The sequence below is a fragment of the Crocodylus siamensis genome, chromosome 5 (assembly GCF_052110815.1).
Source record: "Crocodylus siamensis isolate JL-2025a chromosome 5, ASM5211081v1, whole genome shotgun sequence".
NCBI classification, from domain to species: domain Eukaryota; kingdom Metazoa; phylum Chordata; order Crocodylia; family Crocodylidae; genus Crocodylus; species Crocodylus siamensis.
In genome coordinates, this window is record NC_143399.1 from 168,133,536 (window position 1) to 168,155,358 (window position 21,823).

Sequence of the window (21,823 nt, forward strand, 5' to 3'; positions counted from 1 at the left end):
TCTTGTGATTTACCACAGTCCCCAGATGATTTTCAGTTCCTAGTGCATCTGATTGTTTCTTTTGTTGAATAATACCTTTTACTTGTCTTCACTGAATTTCATCCTTTTAATTTCAGATATTTTTTCCAGTTTATCAAGGTCATTTTGAATTCCAATTCCATTCTGTAAGGATCTATCACCTCCTCCACTTGGTATAATTCACACATTTACTAAATGTATAATCAGTTAATTCTGCCCACCAATTTACTAATGAAGACACTAAACAATGCCAGGCAGATTTCTGGAGAGCCACATTTGATAGTGTCTACCAGTAGCTGGGCATTCAACAGTGATAACTACCCTTTCACTGCAGTTTTCCTTCATTTAGTTCATTTAGTTCAGCGGCTCCCAAACCTTTTAGACTCAAGACACTCCCTGGGAAATGCCAGCTTTTAAGTGTCACTTGTTTTTTGACTTATGGACAAATAGACCAATTATTCTGTTGCATAAAACTCAGAAAGACAACAGCAGGTCAGAATGATTTTGAAACATGGATTTCTATTTGAAATCTCTGAGTTTATCTTGTGAATTGTGTCTAGGTGTTTGGACACCTAACAGTGGTACTACTGAATAACACACTTGAAAGGATTCTCAAGACACCCCAAGGTGGTGTGGTACTTTAGTTAAAAATCACTCATCTAGGCTATTTCTTTAGCTTATTGGAATTTTGTTGGAGACAATGGCAAGAGCAGCAAGAGCCTTATTAAAATTTGAGATAATCACACCTACTGATCCCTCCCAGTACACAAGGCCTGCCATCTTGTCACAGAAGGAATCAGACTAATTAGCCATAGTTTGCTTTTGAGAAATACATGTTGGCTGTTATCATCTTGCTATTCTCAAGATGCTAGCTGGTTCTCTAATGATATGCTCCCGTATCTTTCCAGTTACTGAAGTTAAACAGATCAGTCTACATCATGCTTTTCTCCTTTTTTTTTAAACAATGGACACCATTTCCTCTTACCTGGTCTTTTGAAATTTCAGCTGATCCATGAACTCTGTGATGATAGCCAATGGTTTTGCAATTTCAGTTTATTTTATAAGTAATCTAGGATGAATTTCACTCACTTTTGATTTGAAGATCACTAAATCAAGGAGTATCAGGAAGTTTATAATGGACCATGAAGTCATTGTCTATGTTAACTCCTTGGTGCCGTGTTTAGCAGGCTGATTTCTATTCCCACACTTTTGTAAAGGTGTTGGGGGATTTCCATAAACTGTTAACCCCTACACTTCAGAGATGACCATGAGCCTACTTAACAAGCTTTTGTTCAATCTTCTATTTAACTTAGATATGTTTGTTTCTGTCTCAAGAGGCCTAAGGGAGGGTACTATGACCTGAAAGCTTGACTAGGTCTATACCAACCATATAGTTGGTCCAGTAAAAGAGAATTCTTGCTTCTTGCATATCTCCTGGACCATCACAGCAACAAGAGCACATCAACACTATCTTTCTCATATGAAGTCATTACATCTGTGTGAAGTTCCTGTTGATATCCTGAGTTTTTCTCTGCATGTGGGGCTAGATCCTGTAAGAATGCTGAGCCCTCTGAACTTGATCCTATAAATAAATTAACCATGTGTTTAACTTTAAGAATATCCCTGGTCTCATTGTGGTTAACACAACTATGAATAAACTTAAAAATAAGTATGTGCTTAAGTGCTTTGCTGGATTATGGCCATAGTACTCAATACAGTGTAGGATTCAAAATGCCATATTATATATAATAGCCTGATGTCTGCAGTAGCTTTGGTGATAAAGACAAGGGGTGTGTAAAGATGATATTTCTCCTTTTACAGATTTGCAGTGTTATTTGTCATTCAGTTATATCAGTTTTACAATTATATAACTTAACCAATTGCAGCCGAGTTTTTCTTACTTTACACCTGGGGAGAATTAGACCTTGTCCATGTATAAATCAGAAAGATATAATAATCATATTCTTTCTTTTACCTTGGAATTGGAATACGTCTTTAGCCATAAATGTGTGCTTCAGGCAGGTGGCCAAATGAACAAATCCATTACAATATCATTTCTGTACATGTTGCTTCCTGCAGAGCTGTAGCTGAGCGGATCTTTGTCATGATGATATTTACTGCTAGGTTACTATCGAAAAATGAGGAGACAGAACAAAGCTCCCTGTTGGTAATAACTACAGGTAGACAATACTTGGGAAGTTCTTTATAACCTTATTTTACCCATGAGGCATCATTCACATTATGAATCCTTTTCAAGTAAGAAATATTAAACTGCTTTAGGGAACTATAAGAGAGACTTCAGTGAGATTCAAGTATAGTTTTATGTTAATGGGCTGATCCAGAACCCTTATTTATAGAAATGATATCATTAGAGTCAATTAATTTGTTCATGTAAATTATAATTATTTGAAGTTTGGAGGATTTGCTCCTAGGTGATTTAAAACTATAATCCTGAAAAATGTTAAGATGCTGTGCTTCTCTGAACATTTGTGTTTGGCTTTCTTGCTTTGAATAAACAAATATGATACATTACTGATTATTGTGTTATTACAACATTTAACTGCTAATTGTTATTATATAATGTATTGATCATCTAGTGTGGTCTAAACACTAACACACATGCCAATGAACATGTTAAAAGTGTTCTAATTTTGAGTTCTCAGTATCAGTTGTTATTGTCAGGACCCTGGCTCTTCAAGACTATTGCAATTCCAACCAGTTTCCATCCCGATACTACCTGAGCCCAAGGACTTTAAATGGAATCTTGTCACCATTCATAAACTATCTCTCTGTTTTGATAATGTCTGGGGAAATTTGGGAAGTTTTAATTCTGTTAATGTTTCCAAAGTTATCCTTGCTAACTGCAACTGCATTTGGAATATATATATACATGAGAGGGCCACAAGTAAAGAAGTTAAAAAATAGAGTATAGTTTCACAGATAAAATCATTGGCTTTAAGCAAGATATTGTTTATCATGAAATTACAGCTTAAAGATTGGTCTGAGTAACTAATATAGTTTAGATGGATGCTATAAATGTCATTATAACATAGTATGTCAGTAAGAAATAGAGAGAAAGAGATGGCTAAGATGCATAATATTGATCAATTTCTATACCCAAGCAGTGTTCTCAACAAATTCAAAAGGCACTAGAGGATTGACACCCTTGACATTTATTTGAAAAAAAATCAATATATAATCAATATTATATCTCATTCACCACTAGATGAGTCCAATTCCATGCCAACGTAATGCCATGGAAATAGCTTTGTGATCACAGAGAGTCAGATACAAACTAAACAACTAATGACCGCCCTGTTATGCTCAGTTTCTTGATGCAACAAATAACCAGTCTAGAGGATCTAGTCCTGAGTTTCTAATAATGAAATAACATTGCAAATCCAATGAATCAACTCTCCTCTCAGTTCTTGTGCTTTAAATATGGAGTAACTCCAAAGTCAATGGAATTTCACAAATTTAAAAGAAATACTGTATATCTGAGAGTGGAATCAGGTTGTATGCCTCTCTCAGGGTTTTGCTTATAGATCTTTGCTTCTTGACGATTGAGCTTTTTGATAAGCTCCCATCACCCAGTTCATTTTGTATCGTTTCTAACTAATTGTATTATATGCTCCCAAACACATTACACAGAACATATGCATATATGTTTCTTTATATAACTACGAACCAAATATCTAATTATATTCAAAGAAACAACAAGAACCAAAAAACCCCTTTAAAACATCATATTAAAACTTGATATTTCTACTGCTGTAAAAATACAAAACATAAGCAATGAGTGGAAATAATAACTAATAACAGTGAGGTGAAATAATAACTATTATGCATACAATGGCATCATGTAAAACCAGAAAGCTTTTAACTCCCTACATGCTGCCAGATATCTCAGGTAAATATAAAATATGCCTGCCCTGCTGCCAAACCTTTAACACTAACTAGGATGCTAACAAAAAAAGAAGAGCATAGTTAATTTGGAAAGCTAGTAATAAACACACCTATGGAAACATCTGAGCCACAGTTCTCTTAGGGCCTTGTTATGGGTTAACTATAGTGGCTCCTGGAGCTTTTACGCCCTGGATTGTCCACACGTTAACACCTGAAATTAGTTTTAAACATACTTCAGGCGTCTTAAAGTTACACCACTCCAGGGCAGGTTTATTTGATTCGTGTTACCTAGCTTGTATTCCATTAATGTGTGGCCATTCCCACACTCAAGTTTCAGTCCTCCAGTATACCAAAATGCAGTGTCCCCTTCCCACCCCCCTGTTCTGTGTGGACAAACTTTCCATCCACTGAACTCTATTGCCTGAGAGTGGTTCTGGCACCAAGCCAGGGGTGTAACCACATGCAAACAACCTGCAAAGCACATGCTAGCTAGCAAGCAAGCAAACAAACAGAAAATTATCCTCAACCTCCAACTCAGCCATCTTCTCCAGCATGAGCCAAAGTATGTTCCCCTGAACCCTGTCAGGCAGATATCTGTTTGGAGTTGCGGTGAGGTGCTGGACCTCATTGCAATCTGGGCAGAAGAGAAGACCATCACTACAATTGCAAAGGAGAACAAAGGCAACAGGCAAAGTCAGGCCATCTGTGAAAGGATCATGGCATGGGGGCATCAATAAGACTTGTTTCAGATTGGGACAAAATAAAGTCCCTAAAATTACTCAATGTGAGGGGAGGGACACCAACAAGGTGTCCAGGGCAACCAGGACCCTGATCCCCCTCTGTGATGAGCTTGCTGAAATCCTGGAGTGGGACCACACTGTTGCTCACTGCATGGTGCAATGCACAACCTCTGGGCTGGTCTGCTGTGATGAGCAAGGGCGGGGGGGGGGGGATACCAATGAGGCAACCTCGTCCCAGCAGCTGTTTTGCTGCCTTGCATGATTTTTCCTCTCTTTGTTGCCCCCTCCGACCCTGTTCCTGAGGCCCTTCACTGAATCTGGGACTCACAAGACCCAGGAGGTTGACTAGGGACAGGATGGGGGTAGCTCAGATGAGACAGACATCAATAGCTCAGCAGAAACCATCACAGGTAAATTGGGGTTCAGGAAAGGGTGGCTAGTGGCATGCTTGGGAACTTTGGAAGCTAGTGGATGGATGCCTGCCAGGGCTTGGGGCTTTGAGGGGGGTTCTTAGCTAGGGTTTCTCTGGGCCCTAGTTTGGGGGTTGGCACCTTTGCATGCTGACCTAGGCTAGGTAGGTGCTGGGACTGCAGGCAATGCCAAGTGTCCCCAGACCCCAGCAACTGACCAGGAAAATGAGGGCAGTGTATTGTGCATAATGCATGAGTGGTGTCAATCAGTGGCACAACCATTCACTGGCTGTGGGAACTGTGTGTGGGTCAGTGGCCAACCAGTCAGGCCTATTCAAGGATTAATGATCTCATTTGAGGACTATCCCCCTCTTTGCCCATCATACCATAGCCATGGTCTCATGTGACCCAACCCCACCAACACAGAGAGCCCTATGGACCCTTCTCCTTTCCCACCCCTGCCCCACTCTGGCCTTGTCTCTCCCCACAACTCCTCGACAGGTCTGTGCCCTGCTCATTGGCCAGCCAGCCTTCACGCTTCCAGGAGAAGCTGTGGGATAATTTCAATTAACCGTGGCTCTTTGCAGTTTACAGGGGTGTCTGGCAGCACAGGGCTTGCCAGAGCAAGGCCAGGGCTGGGGATTCTCTGGGGCTGCCCAGGGCTGTCCACTGGTCCCCAGGACTTGGGGATGGGAAGGGATAGGGGGCTGGGCAATGAGTGGTAGCAGTGACAACTTGTCCTTTGCCAGGAAGGGGAGGGAAAATAGCTTGAGAGACTGTAGCCTGCCACTTACCATGGTGGCATTGCGCTCTGGTCTTGCTGTTCTTGTGAAAATATCCAGGCAGAGCATGGCAAGTCCAGTTTACCCCTCATAATATCTTAAAACTTGTAGCAATTTCAAGGGCTGCTGTGAATGCACCACTGTCTGGGTACCAGTCACCATTTGCGTGGAACTGAATGAATGGCTGAATCGGATCATTTGAAACTTTCTTCTCTTTGTTTTAACATCCAGGAAATCCTATAGTGAGAGGAGGAGATGATGCCACATGGCCTCAAGTAGACACTTCAGCTCAGAGGATGTCCCATCACTGAAGCTGCAGGGGGGAACACTGTGATCAACTCTTCCATGACACCGCAGACTCATCTGTGTGCCAAGCAGACACTGCTGAGAGCTGGCTTTCTGCCTATGGGCTCAGGCAGGAAGAAACAGCATTGATTCCAAAGGCCCTTCAGTGGTCTTCTGTGATTGGAAAGGAGCAGGTGATGTTCTGGGTGCCTGATTTTGTGGATGCATAGAAGTCCTACCTAGGCAATGCAACCATTGCCACCAACAGGACAGCATCAGCTGTAGAAATGACAGCTACTACCATAGCCACAGTGGCTATTGCTGTGGCCATGGTTATAGAAGGTTGCTTTTGCCACAGAGGAGTACTTCTGCATCGAGGCAATGATACCAGCCTATCCCCTACCCTGACCACAGGCATTAACTCCAGTCTTCAGCTGACTGGAACTACTATGGAGACTGGCCATCTGTCTCCCCCACTCCCCTCACAATTTCCCCTCTTCCATCCCTGGCTAGTAGTTACCACTGGATTGCCAGTGAGGCTGTAAGGAGATTTCACAGACATGCTGTATACATGCTCCCACACATTATAGACACCATGACCCCTGTGAAGAAGCCACCCCTCAGAATGACAGGATGGCAAGCAGGAAGCATGGATATGAGTGGCACATCTGGAAGGGGCAGCCCTTCCATTTCTGGGGGCAGGGAACGCCACCAGCATCCCAGATGCCTGCACCCCAATAAGGACAGAACACTGTCAAAAGATCACTGCTAAGCTCCCCAGCAGTGAGGAGTCAGAACACCCAGCCATGTAGGTGCACCTATTAAGTTCCAGGGAGCCCCCATGTCAGGCTGGGGTGACATGCAAACAGCATGCCACAGCACTCTGAGGCAGAGGGAACAGTAGCCAGCTAACTCTATGTCAGATTTTGCTTTGCAGTTTGCACTGTTTTGCTATTTGTACCACTTCATTGGTTGCATTCTAGTTTATAGCCTACACATGCATGGATTTTTTTGTTTGGAAAAAACAAAGTTTGCACTTTTTGTACATGTTTGCACTGAACTTAGCTTCTTCTGCACTTCTTGCCAACCCACCTCAACATCCCCCGCCTCCCATGCCCACTCCAGCTTGAGGCCTCACATATGCCTCAGTTCCCACATACACAACCATGCCATGCTCACTTAAACTCTCCAGTCTGAGAGTGCTAGTATGACATTTCCTTTGTGTTAGCACACACTATTTTAAATGATGAATCTGAATGAGAAGCAAGGTTAAAGCAGGATGATTATTATTACTTCCCTCCTGCCTTGCAGGGTGGATTGATTTAAATCACTAATTTTTATCAAATTTCCCAGTGTGTGGATGTCTACATTTTTTGAGAGAGAAAATTATTTTCATTACTTGATATAACAAAACATCTTGATTTACAACTAAATACAGTTTTTACAGAAGATTTAATTATATTTGGTATGTGTTCCTCTTTTCAAGTGACACAATTTTTTGGAAATATTTCCAAGTAGGGTCATCTTTGCAACTTGCACCCATGGCAGTTTTTCCCTTCAGTTTCCAGGTGTTGAAATCAAGACTAGCCTACGCTCCACAGAATGTTGTTCCTTTTCTTTGCTGTTCTGAGTCCCGCATTGGTCCTTTTTGTTGCACTCACTACATGAGATGTTTTCTGCAGAACTGGCTAATTAGTAGGGCTGTGCAAAGCTTCAACTTAATGTTCAATTCAACAAATAATCAACATACTCAACCTTGAAAAGTGGAAGTCGAGTCAAATAGCAGCTGGTCAAATAGCTGTTGAATGAAATACCAGAATTCCAATATTAACAGCAGGAGTCAAATATTAACAACGTGGGTTGAATATTCGACAAGAGTCGAATATTCGACTTGCCTATACTGGATTCCCTGTGTGTGGGGGGGGGAAGGCAAGTAAGGGGGGAGTGTGGGAAGGAGCGCTTTCATGACTGACATGTGTGGCTGGCCAGTGACCTGTCAGCATTTGCTGAGGTCCCTTCCAATCCCAGTGCTCTGGGGGAGGGCCAGAGAAAATGCATAAAAGGCAGCAGTTTTTCAGCTCCCTGCTTTCTGCCTTGGGGTCAGTTCCTGAGCTGCTGGTGCTCTCCAGCACTTCTGCATCAGACCACGATGGCTGGAAGCCCTGATCCTCAACAGATTCCCTGCTTGCAATGCTAGCAACAGGGATTTCTGAGAACTTGGAGCTTTTATTTTATAACTACTTTTCATATTAGTTTATGCTTATTTTGGATAGGGTTAGTAGTAGCCTAGGATCTATTCTACATGTAGGAATTTAGTTTATAGTATATATATAGTTTATATATATATTATATTTTTTATACATCAATCATTCTTTCCACCACACCAATGCTTCTCAATATATTATCTACACACACAAACACATTTACATAACATCCAGAAATCTAACCCGCGGCGCACAGCACACTTAGGTTCCAGTTTACATACGAAGGAACACATTATGAAGCGGGGTGGAAAGGCACGTGGCCACACTGGCCAGCCTGCACGAAGGGGAGCAAGGGGGGTTGCAAGCGAGAGAGATGCAGTTTCTCCCCCACCAAACTCAGATGCAGCCTCTTTCCTCCCGCTACAAGGGATGAGGCTGCTACAAGCAGTAAAGAGAGGGGAGCAGCAGTGTCACCAGAGCCACTGCCTGTGCCTGAGACTCTCTCATGTCCAGACACAGCAGCCACAACCTCTCCCACCATAACTGCAACCAGCACAGCAGCGCGCTTCACCCCTGCGTCACTGCCGATGCTGAGCCTTCCCGCACCGGAAGAAGAGCTGGCGCTGGATCTGGATCTCAGTGTCCTGGCAAGGGAAGCTCTGGGGAAGGAGGGGAGTTTGTGCTCGATACCCCTCAGGTTTTTTCCTTTCAACCCACGAGGGCTTTCCCAGAAGGCACTTCAAAAGGTGCCTCTGTACAGGTGAAGGCAAGCGGCTCAGCTGAGTCCGCTCTTTCTCTTGCTGTGCCTCTGACTGCTGAAGAGGGGGAGAGTTCAGCAGCATCCACAGATGTGCCTGCACGCCAGAGGGAAAGGCCTAGTACTAGCATGGTCTGGGATCATTGTGAGCTGGCAGATGATCCCATGTTTGCTATCTGCGTGCACTGCCAAGCCAAAATCAGCTGGGGCAAGGGAACAAAGTGCATGACCACCTCGGGGATGCTGAATCGTCTCCGCAGGTACCACCCCTTTGCCACAGGAATGGCCCCCGCTTGCTCCACAGCCCCCATCTCCCCACAGCAGAGGCAGGGCACCCTGTAACATGGGGGGCGAAAGGGAAAGTTGCAAATGCGAGCAAGGTCACTCAGACCACTGGGGAGATGCTTGCTCTGCATGGCCAGCCCTTCATCTTTGTTGAGCGGCCAGGGCTCAGGTGGCTTCTGGCTCCATCCTACCAGGTGCCCACATGAACCACCTTCAGCAGGACGGTGGTACCCTCCCTATATGAAGCATGCAGGGAGCACATTAGGGAGGAGCTGCACAAGGCAGGTCTGCAGGTGACCGTACACTTCACCTTGGACATCTGGAGCAGCCGGGGTGGAGATCATGTGTACCTCTCCCTCACGGGGCACTGGTGTGGCCAGTCAGGCTGTCAGTGGGCTCTCCTTCACGCCAAGGTGATGGATGAGTCCCACACAGCAGCAGAGATAAGGGGGGCCATGAACCACATAGTGCAGGGTGGCTGGGCGCTGGGCAGGCTGAGCTCACCCACGGCTTCATGGTCACTGACAATGGGGCCAATATGGTCAAGGCAGTCCGTGATGCCAACTTTCCTGGTATTCACTATGTGGCACGCAGTTTACATCTGATTGTGAGGGATGCCGTGGAGGGGGACAGGGCTGCTGGTGATGGCGCCAGCAACACCAGCAGGCTTGTTTCCAGATGCAGGAAGGTGGCAGGCTACTTCCACCGGAGCATCAAGGGGGGCAAGATGCTGCAGGACGAACAAGCAGAGCTAAATGTCCTGCAGCACAGACTCATCCAGGATGTGGAGATTCGGTGAAGCTCCACATACCTGATGCTCGAGAGGCTGGTGGAGCAACAGAAGGCCATCCATGAGCTGGCCTTGCTTGGGGAGATTGGGATCAGTGGCCCCCTGACCAAAGCTGAGTGGGATGCCAACTCCCAGATCTTGCTGGTCCTCAAGCCCTTCCTCGAGGCCACTGAGACCCTCAGTGCTGCTGATGCCTTCCTCAGCCAAGTGGTCGCCATAGTGAAGGAGCTCCGCAGCCAAATGGAGAGCTCCTGGGGGCCAATGCTCCTGGCTGGGGCAGGCCGCTTTCACCAGATGTGCAGGCACTGGTGAGGCGGCTGAAGGAGGGCCCTAGGATAAGGCTTGAGCCCTTGGGGTCCAACACAGTGCATATGCTGGCTGCCATCTGTGACCCACAGGTGAAGGGCAACATATGTGGCAGCGAGATACTGAGTCACTGGAGGGAGGTACTTATTAAGAAAGTGACGGAGGCAGAACGGCGGAGGTGGGGGGAAGTGGGACAGGGGGATCCACTGCCTGAACCCAGCCCACCATCCACGAGCCAGTCTTACCCTCCACCACAGGCGCTGCCAATGAGCTAAGGCCATGGCAAACATTAGGGGGTCCAGACCCACCAGACCCCAGGATCAGGCACACAGCCCTCACACTGTGGTGTCTGCCTATCTTGCCGAGCCTGGACTGGACCCCTGGACTGCGACCCCTTGGCCTACTGGGCAACCCGCAGCCCGATGTGGCCGGATCTGGCTGCAGTTGCCCGGGAATACCTGTCCTGTCCACTGACCAGTGTGCCAAGTGAGAGGGCGTTCAGCAAGGCTACGGATGTTGTGACACCCACTGTGCCTGCTTGGGTCCTGGATTGGTGGAGCAGGTGGTGTTCCTCTGGGTGAGCCTCCCGCTGCCGGGGGTCCCCAAGCGCCAGATGCTGATGGAGCAAACGCTGCCTCCTTGCTCCATCTCGATCACGAGTTTTGTCTGTCAGCAGCCTAAGGTGCAGTTTCCCCCAAACTCCTGCACCGATCACCGTTAAAGTTGGCAGGCTTCGTGGGCTCCTCAGGGGCTAGCAAGCCTGCAGTTTTGAGCTCCCTGTGGCTTTCCACGCAGAAGTCACAGGAGGTTTTCTCTCAAGAATTTGGGGTGCTGTTTCTCCAAACCCCCTGAACCTATCTTATTGAACGTTGCCAGGCTTTGTGGGCTCCTCAGGTGCTACCATTTCTGCAAGTTTCATCAAGATCAGACAAGAAATGCCAAAGTTATAGCCTGCTTTGACCTTCCCCATTATAGCCTATGGGGAAGTCAAAGCAGCTCGAATATTTGACTGAGCTTCGATCTCGAGTCAAAGTGGGTCCGCTTTGACTCGAAGCGGATGGGAAATCGAAGCGGGACTCAGTTTAATATTCAACATGCCCGTCAAATCGAATATTACTTGCTCTGCACAGCCGTAATGGTTACTATGAGGGTTTGAACTGCAAATCATAGTGCCAAAAACTCACAAGTCTTCCACAATTTATCTAGAGAGACAGCCCTCCCCTAGGCCCAAGATAGCAATGCACCAGTGAGCGCACAGGTCCACTGCCAGCCAGCATCCCCTACCAGTTAATTCCCATGTCCCTAGACCAGGGCTAGACCAGGCCAGCCCCTCCCAAGCCCTGTGGACAATGGTGCCTCAGTCCCCACCATGGATTCCCCATGGACCCCCCTCCTTGAGTCACCCCAAACAAAGAACATCTATCACAGTCCACCAGGCCAGGTGGCCTAGTAGGTAGAGTTGGGCACAGATGGGGATTTCAGGGGTAAGGGTCAGAAGCCATAAGTGAGAAGCCAAACTGGCAAGCCAGGGTCAGGAGCCAGGATTCATAAATTTAGTTGCCAAGTCTGAGGGATAATTCACAGGGCAAAGTCCAAGAGCAATCCAAGTCAAGCAAAGCTGGGATCAGGAGACAGATCGGCAGGGAGAATCCAAAAGCCAAAATCCAGGAGCAAGTCAAAGGCAGGGTCAAGAACCAGGGAAGCCAGAGATGTGGTTCAGACAGGAGCTTCTCAGAGACTACAGACTAGTGTGTAGTGCAGCAAAGCTCAGGTGCTGGAGGAGTTCCTTAAATGAAGCTCCACAACCACCCAGAGGGAAGGGGCTGGGGGTTGGCCTGCCTTGATTAGTAGCAGGGCTTGGGCTCGGTGCACTTAACAGGGGCTGCAGGGCAAGAGCTTGTCTGAGCTTTACAGAGCTGACCTAGGCTGTAATGCAGTAGCCTTAAACATCAATCCCAACTTCTGGAATGGAAGGTATTTGTTGAGTACAGAAGTTTCAATGCTTAGTTTAGTTAGTGCTTTGGCTGAGTTTGCCATCCCTGCAAAACAGCAGGTTCCAGCTCCCACAAGTGGTTAGTCAAGGCTTCCCTGACATAGGCCTGCTAGTGATGCTAGCTTGCTCCCACTGACCCCCCCCCCCACACACATACACCCACACAGGAGTTGTACATCCCATTATAAGTGTGCAGTGCTCAGCCATCCCATTTTGGTGCTATGCAGTAAGGCTGCAAACAGACATCACCTTTGTGCCTCCATAACATTTTTTATAGTGGAACAAGCAAAAGCAAACAGACTGTCATTCCTTATCATGCTACAAATGCCCAAATTTGTGACTGTGACAAAAGGTAGTATTAATTTATGATGCTATTTTATGGCTGATGTCTGTTTGCTTTAAGGCAGAAGAGTGAAGACAGCTTGGAGCTGCCTGGCCTCTCCAGCTGCCCTGGGTAGCTGCTCCCAGGCATTCAGGGGCCCAATCTTTGTGCCCTGGGAATTCCTGGGGTGTGTGAGATTGGGCCCCTTAAGCCCAGGGAGTACCTACCTAGGTTTATCTGGTATTCCCCCACTTGCAGAGATGCATCCCAAATGCTGTCCTGCAGAATCAGGTCCCTGATGCTCTCAGGAGTGGCAGAGGCTGAGCCTGTGGGACAAGGGGAGACATCCGTTTCACCCATTGAAGCAGATCAGCTGTGCCAGGACACATCCCAGTACAGCTGATCCACTTCAATTTGTGAAGTTTGTTTATGTGAAGGAAGAGTAATGCAACTCCAAAAATGCTCTGAGAGAGAAAAGAAAAAAATGTAGTTTTAAACCTACTGTATAGCCCATTAAAACAGGCAGCAATCAATAAGCTCTAAGCGTTATCATTTTCATGCATATAATATGTGCATATTTGTGGTATTAATAGGTAGGTAAACAGAGACAATTTCCAGCAGATTTTATTTATCTGCTGAATTATTTTCACAGATGCCACTCATGCCCCTAATGCAACTGAAAACAACATTTGCACAACTCAGCTATACATCTAAATTAGTGCCTCATCCTGTGTGCACAATCTGTCAGGCTGTCAACAAATTCAAAGAGAGCATGTCGATTCATGCAGAAAGCAGTGACCCCTTACTCCTAAATATATGTCTCTTATGCTTGCTCTCATTTACAAAATTTAGCAACTGCCAACAGTTTCTTTACCTTCCTAATTCAAACAATAGCCCATGTATCAATGTGAAAAAAAATTGGCAGCTGTTGAAAGCTTATTTTTAATGTCTGTGTTCCATCCCATAGGAGTAAGTACAAATATTGCTGTGGTTTAGCTCTATAAAAGTTTGGTTTTTCCTGTGGCCTGGAGAACAAATACACCTAAATCTGAATGCAAAACTTAATTTAAAAAGAATTGCACAAAATCCCCCTGGGCTACCTGAACCTCCTACCACTGTGGGAAAAAGTATGATATAATTTTTGCTGAAATTATGCATAACTTTCCCTCAGGCTTAGTTTGGATTTACTAAATTGGAATATTTTTGGCCTCTGTCTGTGTTGGGAGTGTCTGCTATTCCTTTAACTGGGGTTAAGGGTTATGAGACACCTGTGGGGCTACTTATCTAAGTAAGAGATTAGAAATGAGACCCGCTATGTCATGAAGTCCATACTTCTGCCAGTGCAGGAGGGCTTTTTATAGTATATATTTTATGGTTTGCTTTTATATATGAAACCAGCACAAGGAAATCTTTCAGAATAGTAGACCACCCCCCCCACAATATTTTCCTGTGCAAAACCTAAGATCTGGTTTTCCACGCAGTTAGAATCATAGGGTTGGAAGGGACTTCAAAGGTCACCCTGTAGAGGTCTCTGCACAGATACAGGATATGCTAATCCAAATCATCCTAGACAGATGCCTGTTCAGTCTCTTTCTGCAAAACTGTAATGAAGGAGACTGCACAACATCCCTAAGAACCTTATCTCATTGTCCTAATGGGCCACTGACTCCCTTAGCTGCCTGACTAATACCAGAGCCATACCACCACACCCTGACCCTGCTTCTGCCTGCAGCAGTGCCGCTGACTTGGTGGGGGGCAGTGTCCCATATGGTCACCCTACTCATAAATCCATTTGAAGCACTGCTGCAAATGTCAACATTCCAGCTCATTGCTTCAATCATGTCACCTCTCCCTCTATGTTTCCCTTCAATAACTCTCCAGTTTCCACCTCATTAAACTACCTGTCTTCACTGTTACACTGCATTGCCTATTATCTCTTACGAATTAGCAGGTCATCAGACCCCAGCTCTGTTATAGGGAAGATTCCAAATGTGATTATCTATTAGCCAAAGTTCATGTCAAACACCTGAATTCATATTCTCTCCCATGCTGCTCTTCAAGCATGGGAAAAGTCTATTACATTCTATATTTTTCTCTCTATTGTTCTCTAAAATTCACCTCTAACATGATTCCAGCAAAAACCTTGATACTGAAGAGGCATTTGGTGCACTATGGCTACTGCTGATTGTATTTACCATAATCATCCTATTGTTACTTTGTGCTCTCTCTGTTTGCCTCACAGGGCCTCTTCTTTTTGGGCTGTAAGCTCTTTGGGGCAGAAAGAATTTGTTCTGTGCAGATGCAGTTCTTAGCATCATAGAACCCTGATCATTTAAACAAGGTCTTTGGGTGGCACTGCAACACAAATAAATCAAATGACTATAATAATAATGCCTTAATAGCTTTCATGAAGTATATTAATTAGGCAAAGTATTAAGTATTCTCTCTACACTGAAGACTTTTCTTACAAAAATATTATTTTCATTTTTTACTTGATAATTGTTGTCTGCTCTCAGACATGTGGCTTGCTGGTCACAGGTTCCCTCTACTTCTGTCAGGTGTTTTGGAGGAAGTCACAACATAAAGGAAGTAAATAGCCAGACATTGTCACATACCAGAGGGACTTATGAGAATATTGTCTACTTCAGTGATTCTCAACCACAGTGCCACAGCACTTGGGGTTGCCTTGAGATCCTTTTAAGTGTGCTGTGGAATGTCATGCTATATTAGCACGGTTAGGTATGCAAATATCTACAGGTAACTTGTGAGGTAAACCAAGAGATTTCAAACAGGAATCCATAATACCCAAACCATTTTGACCTGTTGTGGTCTTTCTGAGTTCTTTGCAACAGAAGAACTGATCAACTATATTTCTGTAGTCACAAAATGAATGAAAGGTAAAAGCTGGAATCTTCTGAGTGGTGCTTTGAGTTTTAAAAGATTGAGAACCACTGGTCTACTCGAAGGAATTATACAATGTCTACTCAGTGACTGGGTGGCTGGATTTGGATTTTCTGTGGAGGCTGAACAGAAGTGGGTACTTTTCCTGTGTTACAGTATTTGGGCTCGGGGGAAGAAACTTGGTCTTGGGCTCACTTATAGGGAATTGTAGAGGAAGAGCTGCACTCTTGAGAAATGCTGAGCTCTTGATATTTTCACTGACAGCCATAATGTCCCTATTTCTATGATACTTTCCATATCAAAAACACCAGTATAATTAAATTCTGAGTTATAGAAAAGAACTTAGATTCTTAGTTTCATAGTTGGTGTAGTTGGAAGGGACCTGAGCAGATCATCAAGTCTGACCCCCTGCCATGGCAGGAAAGAGTACTGGGGTCAAACGACCCCAGCAAGGTGTTTGTCTAGCCTCCTCTTAAAGATCCCCAGGGTTGGAGCCAGCACCACTTCGCTTGGAAGTTTGTTCCAGATCCTAGCCGCCCTGACAGTGAAGTAGCGCCTCCTGATATCTAGCCTAAATCTACCCTCTGCCAGCTTGTGACTGTTATTTCTAGTCACTCCTGGTAGTGCTCAGGGGAACAGGGACTCCCCCAGTGCCTCCTGGTCCCCTCTGACTAGCTTGTAACAGGCCACTAGATCCCCCCTCAGCCTTCTCTTGTGGAGGCTGAATAGGTTCAGGTCCCTTAACCTCTCCTCATAGGGCCTGCCCTGCTGCCCCCCGATCATGCAAGTGGCCCTCCTTTAGACCCTCTCCATGTTGTCCTCATCCCTCTTGAAGTGCGGGGCCCAGAACTGGACATAGTAGTCCAGCTGCAGCCTGACCAGTGCTGCATAGAAGGAAAGGATCGCCTCCTTGGACCTGCTTGAGATGCATCTGTGGATGCATGACAAGGTGCAGTTGGCTTTCCTGACTGCCTCCCCACACTGCCGGCCCATGTTCATCTTGGCATCAATGATGACTCCAAGATACTTTTCTGCTTCCACACAGCTGAGAAGGGAGGTCCCCAGCCTGTAGGTATGGTGCTGGTTCTTCCTCCCCAGGTGCATCACCTTGCACTTGTCGGTGTTGAATCCCATTCTATTCTCATCCATCCACCCCTGTAACCTGTCTAGGTCTGATTGTAGCCTATTCCTCCCTTCCAGTGTGCCCACATCCCCCCACATCTTAGTGTCATCAGCAAATTTGAACAGGGTGCTTTTTACCCCCTCATCCAAGTCACTGATGATGTTGAACAGTGCAGGCCTAAGGATTGAGCCCTGGGGAACCCCACTGCCCACATCCCTCCAGGTTGAAAATGACCCATCCACTATCACTCTCTGGGTGCGGCCCTCCAGGCAGTTAGCAACCCATTTGACTGTGTGGGTGTCGATGCCACAGTCCCCCAGTTTTTAAGTGAGAATGGGGTGAGAGACAGTGTTGAAGGCCTTCCAAAAGTCCAGAAAGACTATGTCGACTGCTACCCCTGCATCTAAGGATTTTTTGACCTGGTCATAGAAGGCCATGAGGTTGGTCTGACAGGACCTGCCTTTAATGAACCCATGTTGGCTGCCCCTAAGCATAACCTCCCCAGCTGGCCCCTCATGGACATGTGCCAGAATAATTCTCTCAAAAAGCTTACCCAGGATTGAGGTAAGACTAACTGGCCTATAGTTTCCTGGATCCTCCTTCCTCCCTTTTTTGAAAATGGGAACTGTGTTGGCCCTCTTCCAGTCCTCTGGCACCACACCAGAGCACCATGAGCGCTTGTAAAGCCATGCTGGGGGGAGGCAAAGACCTCTGCTAATTCTCTCAGCACTCTGGGGTGGAGGTTGTCCAGACCAGCTCATTTAAGTACAAAAAAAAGCCCCCGTAAGCCCCCATAAGCAACACCTCCAGAAGTTCCCTGACTAGATCCTCACTGAGCCTTGGCCTGGGTGCGCCTCCCCTGGGGCCTGAAGGGGTCCCGGTGGGGGGGCTGATCCGGTCCCTGCTCAGTAAAATGGAGGCAAAGGCATTGTTAAATAGGTTAGCTTTGTCATCTGGTGTGATGACTAGATTTTCCAGCGTGTCTTGCAGGGGCCCCACGTTATCTGGTACCTTCTTTTTGCCCTGATGTATTTAAAAAAGGACTTCTTGTTGTCCTTGATCCGAGTTGCTAGTCACAGTTTCATCTCCACCTTGGCCTCCCTGACCTCTCCCCTGCAGCTCCGAGCAACCAAGGTATAGTCCTCCCTGGTGATGACCCCTCCCTTTCATTGGGTGTACACCTCCCTTTTAGCTAGGAGACGTTCCCAGATGCTTTTGGTGTTGCTTATGGGGGCTTTTGTGCCCTCTTGCCCCCTTTGATCTGTGTTGGGATTACCTCCCTTTGGGCTTGGAGGACTGTCTCCTTAAGGAGAGACCACTCTTCTTGGACACCTCCAGGACCTCAGTGCCTCCCCGACTATTCTTCTTACCTCATTGAAGTCCGCCCTCCTGAAGTCCAGGGCTGCTGCCTTGCTGCAGGCCTTAGCCACCTTGCGCTGAATGGTAAATTCCAGCAGGTGATGATCGATGTCGCCCATGTGGTCGAGCACCTGCAGCCCCCTCACCAGGTCATCACCCGTGGGTTAGATGGAGGTCCTGTATTTTGGCTAGGAACTTACGTGAGCCATCAGACCTGGGTGACTGCTCTTCCCAGCAGATGTCTGGAAAGTTCAATTCACCCCTGATGACCACATCTTTTGACCTAACTACCTCTGTGAGCTGACTTAAAAATTCAGGGTCTAGCTCTTCCCCTTGGTTGGGTGGTCTGTAGTAGACCCCCACCGTTAAGTCCCTTTCACCTCAACTGCCTTGTATTCTCACCCAGAGCACTTCAGTGTGCCCCTCCTCTGACCTTGTGCTACTTGATGAGGATGTGTATTCCTCCTTGATGTAGAGCACCACACCCCCACCTTTCCTCCCTGTCCTGTCCCTCCTGTACGGCCTATAGCCCTTGATATTCACTGCCCAGTCGTGTGTTGGGTCCCACCACATTTCTGTGAGCCCCACTATGTCTGGGTCAGTGTCAGCTAGCAGGAGGGCAAGTTCCTCCTGATTGTTCTCTATACTACAAGCGTTTGTGCAGAGGCATTTGAGGCCTCCTGAAGATGTGTGCACTGGCCCCCTAATCTCACTATTGCCCTGGTCCCTGTTGCTTACCTGGGTATTTGTTCTGCTCATCGTCGGTCTAGGCTAGGCTGTACTTGCGGGTGCTGCTTGGTTTAGTGGTCCAAGGCTTCCTCCGCCCTCATCTTCCCCTTCCCCCAGTGAGCCTAGTTTAAATCCTGCTGGAGGAGATCCACCAACCTAGAAGAGAACACACGCTTACCTTTGGGGGAAAGGTGAAGCCCATCCCACCTGAGCATGTCTCTCGTTGTGATGTGCGGGTCATTGTCTAGGAAGCCGAAGCCTGCCTCAAGACACCATTCCTGAAGCTGCCAGTTGGTCTCTCTGATGTAGGTCTCATGTTGTCTTCCATGTCCGCTCACTGGTAGGACAGAAGAGAATACCACCTGTGCCCCTATCTCCCTCAGCACGCCCCCCAGAGTGTCGTAGTCTGTCATCAGGTGATCAGAGCTTCTGCTAGCCACTTCATTAGTACCCACATGGATTAGGACCATAGTAATTGGTGGGCTGGGTCATGGCCTGGATCATCCCAGTCACATCCTGAATCTTGGCTCCAGGCTGGCAGTAGACCTCGCATGAATCTACTTGAATCCAAGTTGAGGTACAGATGGGCCCTCTGTACCTCTCAGGATGGAGTCGCCTATGACGATCACTCATCATTTCCATCTCTGGGTCTGCTAAGCTGCTTCGGCCTGTTCGGAGTGTGGAGAGTGGGGAGTTGCCTCCTCTCCGGTTTCCTCCTCTCCTTCCTTCTCCTGCAGTGAGAAGGAAAATTAAAAAATTACAGAATGATTTAATACTGGAGGACATGCTAGGGAGAGGAGCTTTTTTTCAACTCACATAATAGTATCCCATATTTGTTCAACTGTGGAAAAAGATATAAAGATGGGTCCAACTCTCTTATGTTTGCAAAATTATATTAATTTCAGATCCTTTGTCCTGGCCATTTGGATGGAAACATTGCCTGAGATTTGTATTAACTATACAGCAAAAATAATTAAATTCTTCTTCTTCAATGTTTAATATACTCTTTTGAGACATGGTGGGCCCATCTAATTAGCTCCCCTAATTAGCTCCACAGTAAACCATCTGCATGTACATGTGTGATACTATTAGGCTTGAGAAAACTAATTTACTCCACTGCAGGATAGTACTTGTATATACAATTATTTGCATATACAAGTATATACAATTATTTGTATATACAAGTACTATCCTGTGGTGGAGTAAATAATGCTGCAGCAATGCAAATGTAGACTGGTTGGCTTGGGCACGAAGGTGCTTCAGTGTGGGGACTGCCTCCTGGTTTGCTATGCACTGGAGCACCCTCATGCCCCAGCCAGCCTCTTTGCAGCATGTTGAGCTGGGTTGGAGCAGCCCTGGCAATAAGGTGGCCTCCACTTCGCCTAGCCTATGGTATCCCATAAGCCTTTTATAAGAAACAGTCCTGTGTCTTTTTATAACACCTCAATTTTCTGCACTTTTTCTTCTACTGGAGAAACCTTAAGTACACTTGTTAGGCAAATATATTGCTAACATTCAGTCTAAATTCTCAATCCCAAACCTGAGTCTTACATTTTAGGAAAGTTTGGATTGTATTGTGAGCTCTATTACCTAGATCCCTATTTTATAGATCCATATAAACTTTCTTTTCTGAAAATCTGTATGAAAAAATATACTTCATAACCAAAGGGCAGTTGGTAAAGACACAAGCCAGAAATACTTAAAATGTTCAATATATTTACAAGACCAGATAAGTAGTAACACCAGATAAGGTAACACCAGGTAAAGTAAAAACAGGTCCCTTTTGCTCCTGCCAACCATCCTCAGTCCCAGGAATCTTTGGTTATGTAGGGATGAATCAAGCACTCTTACCAAGTCCCCTTTGCTGTCTGGCTAACATCTCCTGGCAGGAAGTTTCTGGTTTTGGTAATCACCAAATGGTTTGATACAACCTAAAAAGATCTTGCACTGAGCTTTACATGTGGCTATTTGGGATACATTAAAAAATACTAGTGGCTGTAAACAGGGTCAGACACATGGGCAAAGCACATGGGCAAAGTAGGTACATACTAGGGCCCTAAATGAAGAAGGGGCCCAGTTGTGCTTATTTTACATATTATTGACTGGATGATTTGGGAGTTCAGGAATGGTGATGCTTCCTTAGGGAGGCAATTCACACTGCCTAAAAGAGGCCATCCCCACGTGGTCATAAAGAAGGAAAGGGGCCAAGAGACCCACTTTGCTCAACAGGGACATTAGAGAACTTCTCAAAAAGAAAAAAGAAGCATACATGAAATGGGAAAACGGTGTGGCATCCAGAGAGGAGTGCACTCATATGGCCAGGGTCTGCAGGTACAAGGAAAGCCAAGGCATGCATAGAGATCAAGCTGGCAACCTAATTAAAAGACAACAAAAAGTCCTTCTATAGGTACATAGGGAGCAATAAAAAAATCAAGCTCTACTGTCGTATCCCTACAGGATATGGAAGGGCAGCCCCCAGTTGATTCCCGCAAAAAGACAGAGCTCCTAAATACTTACTTTGCATCAGTATTCTTGAAAGCGAACAGGAACTATCACCTGTCCAGAGGCCCAGAGAATATGGGGAAGACAGCAGTCCAGATAAAATCAGTCCCAAACAGCTGAAAGTACTCTTAGAACATTTGGACATTTTCAAGTCCGCTGGGCCAGATGACCTGTATCTGAGATTCCTGAAAGAACTGGCTGACCTCATAGTGGTGCTTCTGATCACAGAATCATAGAATCATAGAAGAAGGGTCGGAAGGGACCTTGTAGATCTTCAAGCCTGACCCCCTGCCTGGGTGGGAGAAAAAGACTGGACTCAAATGAGTCCAGCCAGGTAGTCATCAAGAAGAGGGTAATGTGGTACCCATCATTAAGAAAGGAAAGAGGGACAATCCTACCAACTATAGACCG